General features: G+C 33.6%; 1 long non-coding RNA gene across 1 annotated transcript; it reads right to left on the bottom strand.

Annotated features, from left to right (window-relative positions):
• Nucleotides 1-906: 906 nt before the first annotated feature.
• LOC110715253 lies at nt 907-4584 on the bottom strand. Its single transcript, XR_002510276.1, has 2 exons — nt 4252-4584; nt 907-1352 (listed from the first exon to the last, which is right to left on the bottom strand). It is a non-coding gene; the product is annotated as an uncharacterized LOC110715253 (long non-coding RNA).
• Nucleotides 4585-6000: the final 1416 nt, after the last annotated feature.

The raw sequence follows: 6000 nt of genomic DNA, 5'->3' as shown, positions 1-6000 counted from the left end.
AAGGGTTAATTCATTCTAGGTTATCCTAGTTTACTCAATAATGAAAGTATGAGGTAACTTAGGCATGGAGGCTAAGCACTCCATACTTTGTGATACGGTAACGATTACAAGCGATGAGTTATTTTGATATGACAAGGCATGCTTAAACGTTGTGTTAAGATTTCATGACAAAGGGTTCCTAAGGGAAGTATACTTGGTCATGTATCTGTGCAGTGTGTGATAGTGACACTAAGGTTAGGCCGTAAGGGCTAAGTGTGTTGAAAAATATATTGAAAAAAGTCAAATGGTGGTGACTCTTAGGTAGGGTAGGCTAATAGTGTAGGGATCAAGCCCCCAAGTCTAGCTCTAATTAGATAGGGATAAGCATAAGGGATCCCTTAATATGATCAATCACTACAAGAAAAAAGGTAATTAGCGACGGCCAAAGTAGTCACAAATCCGTCGCAAAAATGGATTTGCGACGGATTTGCAACTACTTTGGTTCGTTGCCAAAGACCTCGTCGCAAATCCATTTTTGCGACTAATTTTTGGACAGTCGCAAATTTAGCGACGGATTTGCAACGCCTTTGCAACTACCATTTAGCGACTAACTTTCAAATTTTAGCAACTAAATTATTGTCCGTCGTAAAATATTTGCGACGGATTTGCAACTACTTAGACCAATGTTGTAAAACTACTTCTACGACGGATTAGCGACTACTTTGGCAAACTTTTGCGACTACAAGACTAAACTTTTTGCGACTACGGAGACTAGCTTTATTGCGACGAATTTGTGACTATTAAGACTAAAGTTTTTTGCGACGGATTAGCAACTACCTACAAGACCAAAATTTTGCGACTACAAAATTTTTGCGACAGATTAGAGACTGTTGAGAATAATTATTTTGCAACTAACCAATCAGTCTCTAAAACAAATAAGCAGTCGCTAAATTTTTGCAACTGACTATCAATATTTAGAGACCATAATTTAGCGACGACCTATATCAATTCTAAACAAAAGCTACCCACGCATAAATTCAAATAACAAAAATGTTAAGTTTATTCAAATATCTAACATATCATCAATTTTGTATTAATGTTTTAAAAAACAATATTCAAATCCATATGACTAATTGTTTTCTTCCGCCATCCTTTTGAATTCTGTAACTTGAGAGCTTAGTTGAGAAATCATGGAAGGAGTGGAAGATGATGTAGTAAGTTGAGAAGTAGGATTGCTCTTGTAGTACATTTGTGAAGCACTCCCTAAACCGCAGACTTTTCCTTTCTTTTGCCCACCTACAACCTCCAAGTAGACTTTATCGGGGTTGATCTCAATTCCTTTGTTCTTATAATCCTTTTTCCATGTATTCTTCCTGTACTAAGATATGTATTAGTGACTATGATCTCAAATGTTAAAACTTATAAGACTAAAACATTTATAAAATAAAGTAATTATTAAAAAAAATGCAACACTTATAGTAAAATAATTATTGTAAGCAATTATTAGTAAAAATTTCGGCAGAGTCTCCTTTGTAAATTGAAGAATTCCCTCCAATAGGGTATAGCTTCAAAATAAACCTGTTCGAATTCACATTATGCCATACCACATTATAATTAATGCTGGCCAATTATTCTCATCCTCTAAATCAATCAAACAAACAAATAAACAATCTATAATATCCCTAAACATTAACCACCATATATTTTTTTTTGTAATATTAGTAAAATATATAAGTATACTCATACCATGACTTGATGATTCTTGTCACCCATCAATTCAATTTCATCATTTCCCACACATACAAAATGGGTGCTCTCATAGACTTCAACAACTGTTGTTAAAATTCCATCCTTTTTCTTTGCCTTGTATTAGAAGAAATTGTTAGCACTAAAAAAATTAAAAAAAATAATAAAAAAAGGGACATGGACTGTAGAGCAATTGTAATAAGAATTAGTTATAGTCATCTCTTAGTGACTAAAAAGTTTCTACTTACTTCAGTCTTATATTAAAATTCATAAGTTTGCCACTGAAATCATACACTTACCAATTTTTTTAACCACCTAAGGAGAAGATACGCTACCTAGGCGATGGCCAGGGTCAAACTTATCTAATGTTTTCTTGGTTAGGATGTTTCAAAAAATCATGATGCTTATGCTTATCTATGAATTCAGCTCGATCAGTGTCATTCTTGAGACTAACTTCCTTGTGAAGAGCCATTTTGTAAACTTGGTTCAATGTACCCCTAAGTCGGTCCCCGACTTTTTTGTCAAATTATCTCCTATCCTTAGCATCGTACTCAGGTCTCAAGGTATATGTATGTTGCACATAATTTACATGTAAATTGTATAATTTTAACTCGACATAGCATAATATACATAAATAATCTCTAACTTTTTTTACAAATACTATCATTAATGCAATTAAGGATTATATTACTTTTTGTAGTGTGCTTGTTTATATAATGAAACAAGACATAAGAACCTGTTATTTCAGGTTTATTTAACAAAGAGCAGCCCAACTTCCATCAAGTCATAAAAGTACACAACCATTCAATTCTCCACCTCTTCAATACAATCATTATAAACTAGTAAGATAATTTTAAAATTCAACGACATTTAGCAAAATAAAGATTCAATAAAAATCTACTATGACACTAATCTTAAATCTATGAAAGTTAAATTACAAAGAATAGTAGTATGTTGCTCAAGAAAAAAAAGTAGTTACATTTTCCAAGATAAAACCTTTCCTATATTGTGTCCACCTCATTGTCTCTCCCTCCACTCTCCATAATTATCATGGTTGACCATGACATGACTTGTCATCATCTCTCTTTCATAATCAAAAGCCATAAAATCTCATTATAACATCTCGTCAATTGAAGACTCACATTCCTACCTTTACCTCACGGCCTCACCCTTTCACCCAAAATTAATCATCTAAGAAGTTGTGCAGACTTTATTTTTCAGAAGTTCAGGAATAATGGAAGATCTAACTTCTACCCAGGCTTTCAGTCACAAAAAAATAGCGGATAAGGTAGTGTTTATAGCACCTCTTTGGACTCTACAAAAATAGTGGAAGATATCTAGTTCCTATATTTTTGGAAGAATACTTTATCCTGTGGCTTCTGCAGCAGTGTTTACACATTTTTTTTTGCTTCTGGATTCAACAAGGTTGGTATTACGGATCAATAAATGGGTATGAATAAGTCATCTGGATAAATTCACATTTTAAATTCTTTCGTTGACTGGGTGCTGCAAGTTTTTAAGAAGCTGGGGGTAGAGGAAAGAAGGTGGGTGGTCTTGGTTTATGCAATTTGACGAGCTAGGAACAGGGGTCTCTTTGAGAATGAGTGGAAGGGCCCGAATGAATTCTAAGCTACGTTGGGGGCTGATGGTTAAGATGGACAGTGAGGGACATGGGAAGAGAGGTGGAAGTGTTATTAGGGAAAAGAATCTCAGGTGTGCTCCCACGGGTTCCTTTATAAAGATTAATGTTGATAATTTTCATGTAAACATTACTTCTGTTTTATAAAGCCTTAATTAAGCACGCATAATTGAACCCAATTCTGACAAAACGAAATTCTAGCACCATAATTTCACTAATCAAAAGCTGATAGCCTGATATTATGAATTTCATTTTATTTATTCATTCTTTCATGTGCCTCTGAGATTGAGGGATAGTTTTTGTCCCTAGCATATTAATGCAATTGTGACATGTGTTAGTTATTGAGTTGAGAAATGGCTTAAATTCCTTAGAGAAGAACTAACATATTACATTAATCATTGACTCATATATTAAAAAAGATAAATTATTAAACATGCAGTAAACATACCTAATCAAGGTTTTTAGGAGTTAAGAGTTAAAAACAATGTACAGATTATTAAGGGTTTGGTTATTGTTGAAAAAAATCAAAACTTTATTCCCATATACCCAAATAAAATCGGGAAAATTGCATAAACACAATTTCTATTTCACGAGAAGGAACACAATTTCACAATTTGTATAATCATCAATCAGATTTCACAAAAACAAGATAGTCCAATTGCGGAAAAACACAACCACACACAATTCAGCCATTCTTTACCAAGAAAAACTATAGAAGCTCGCTTGAAATTTCAGAAAGGGATCCAAATAAGCATTAGTTAAGCACACATAATTGAACCCAATCCCGACAAAACGAAATTCTAGCACCACAATTTCACTAATCAAAAGCATGAGTAAAAACCTAATACATCAAAAGCAAAATTCAGCTTATGAATTAGAAAACAAACCTTAAAGTATGTGTAGTTATCTGAGAAGCCGCTTCAATGGAGGAGAAAGCTCAAAGTCGCTTCAATGGATGAGAAATCTCAAATGCGCTTAAGTGTAGTTATCGCAGACTCGTAGTGTGAGAAGAGAGAGGGGTTTACAAATTTTTGTTTTGGGGTTTGTTTTACGGAGTACAATAGAAGTATTTTTTTGGTGCAAGCAAGGACGATAAGGAATAAGGAGTGATAGTTCTTGTTTTATTGGCGGCAACAACTTTATTATACTAAGGGTTTTTTATTTCTTTTTTGATAACTTTTAAAGAAATGGTACTCCCTCCGTCCCTAAATTACATTTCTCTTTGAAAATTTACACGGAAATTAAGGAGAGAAGAATAAGACAAATAACAATAATTAGATAATGCAATGGGAAGTACAAAGATAGGATAGTTATTACTCATGACTACATGTCATCAATCCTTTGCAAAAAAGGACCAATCACATGCTCCTAATTGAAAATTTTTAACCAATCATATTCATTGTAATTTGGCACAAGGATTATGAGTCAGATTAGGTAAGGATGAGTGAGAAAGCATTAAATATAAAACAAAAAAAGAGAGTTGATTTACTAAAAAAAACTTACCAAAGATAGAAAGGAGGAATGTAATTTTGGAATACCAAAAATAGAAAGGAGGATTGTAATTTAGGGACAGGGGGAGTAGCAACTATCGTGTTAGTTGCAATAATAGTCGCAATTTTTTTTAAAAAAAATGATTTCAAAATTATTAACACCAGCAACTACAATTTAGTCGCAAATTGTTATAAGAGCGTCGCAGATTAGCAACCACATAGCAACTATTATAAAATTGGTAGCAATTTTTGCGACTACTCGTCTATTTCAGTCGCAAAAATATTTTTAGTGACTGATTATTATGGTAGTCACAAAAATCAGACAGTAATTAGCGACCGCATAGCAACTACTGCAAAATCGGTTGCAAAATTTGCGACTACTCGTCTTTTTTAGTCGCAAAAATTATTTTTGTGACTAATTATTATGGGAGTCGCAAATATCAGTTGCTAATTCCCCTTTTTCTTGTAGTGAATTATGAACGCAAATATGAATGCATTTTTATGACGGCCGCATTACTTTGTGAGGTTGCTTACGTATCCGTTAGGAATCAGGCCGAACGTAGCTCTAGCCAAACCTCGCACAAGTTTGTGTATACCTTAAAGAGGTCTTTTAAGGGTTGTAACGTGGTTATGCTAAAGGTTTGAAGAAGAAGGGGATAAAGGCTCAAGACCTTAGATAAGCCCCTAAAGTGTGCAACCTTGCATTTGAATCCTTATATTATTATGCTTGACATTTCTCACTTTTGAGCTCTTTCTTTATTATTTTCGCTCACTTTTTTTTGTTTTTGCGTTTTTTTATTTTGAACCTTTTTTTTGATAAATGTGGGAAATCCCGATCACGTAGTCTATCACTCACTTGGCGTTCATGTTTCTCAGGCATGGTACCGAGCACTCGATAAGAGACGCAATATGAGACGTGTTATATCAAAGACATGTTTATATCAATGACATTAGAATACTTTCCCTTTTGTACAGTGTTATTATTTTTTTGCTATTTTTTTTTTAAATCATCAAGATTTTTAAATTGCATAAGTTACACACCATCCCATCCCAAGGTTAGGTAGATGTGGGATCAAAAAGAAAAGTCAATCGTTAGATGAGGCTCAATGTGGTTTATAAAGAAAGGATTGTATATTTTAAAGGGTA

Source organism: Chenopodium quinoa, unplaced genomic scaffold (assembly GCF_001683475.1).
Source record: "Chenopodium quinoa cultivar QQ74 unplaced genomic scaffold, ASM168347v1, whole genome shotgun sequence".
Classification (NCBI taxonomy): Eukaryota; Viridiplantae; Streptophyta; class Magnoliopsida; order Caryophyllales; family Amaranthaceae; genus Chenopodium; species Chenopodium quinoa.
The sequence above is the reverse complement of the archived record's forward strand: the minus strand, read 5'-3'. Positions and strand labels throughout refer to the sequence as shown.